General features: G+C 48.3%; 1 protein-coding gene across 2 annotated transcripts in view; it reads left to right on the forward strand.

Annotated features, from left to right (window-relative positions):
- Positions 1-830, forward strand: part of RECK (reversion inducing cysteine rich protein with kazal motifs) — a 129669-nt gene that overhangs the window by 106568 nt on the left and 22271 nt on the right. The gene's annotated exons all lie outside the window — the stretch shown is intronic.

Genomic DNA, 830 nt, shown 5'->3' on the forward strand with positions numbered 1-830 from the left:
TGACTACCTTCTGCAATATTTATCGAATGTTCACCATCTTCTAATGTTTTATTTTTAGTTGTTGTATTTGACCACAATTTGTTTTCTAGTTTGCCAAGGTGCTGCATGAAAATTGAAGCTTTCTGAGACCTGGGTCTAAATCCTGTTTTACTTTATGTACCTACATGATACATACACTGCTGCATACCATCAGGTTTCAGCACTTACAGGCTGGGAGACCTGAGTTCTAAACCCACCTAGCCCAGAGGGGATTTGAACTTGCACCTCCTGCTTCTCAGCAAAGTGCTGTAAACACCAGCCCTAGGCTAAAAGAGCGAATGTAGAGAATGTGCATTCTTGTCCTCCTTCTCTGTCCCATTCCTCCTCTGTGTTTTTTTCTGAAACTAATATTCTGGGATTTATCTGGCCTTACACGTATATGCCTAGGCAATTATATTTTGCCACACAGTTGCCAGGATGGAGCACAGCCCTACATGCACTGCACAGAGTTGTCGATGCAGAGCTGAGTAACAAACTCTGCATAAATCAGAGGCAGGCAAAATACAGCGTGCGGGCCACATCTGGCCTGCCAGGCCATTCCATCCGGCCCGCAAGGCCCCTAAAAAATTTACTAAATTAATATTTATTCACTCCCAGCTGCCTGTCAAAGCTGACAGGAGTTGGGGGCAGTAGGACCCAGATGGAGCCTGCAGCAGGCTTGAGCAACACAGCCCCGCCCCACCCCCAGCCAGTTCTCTGCTTTCTGCCCCCACCCTGCTTCAGCACCTGTGGCTCCCAGCTGCATCACCAGACTGTGGAGCATGGAACTGCACTGGTACAGAGGGGCGGGG

This window comes from Gavialis gangeticus, unplaced genomic scaffold (assembly GCF_001723915.1).
Source record: "Gavialis gangeticus isolate Ggan-Ray unplaced genomic scaffold, GavGan_comp1, whole genome shotgun sequence".
NCBI lineage: Eukaryota > Metazoa > Chordata > Crocodylia > Gavialidae > Gavialis > Gavialis gangeticus.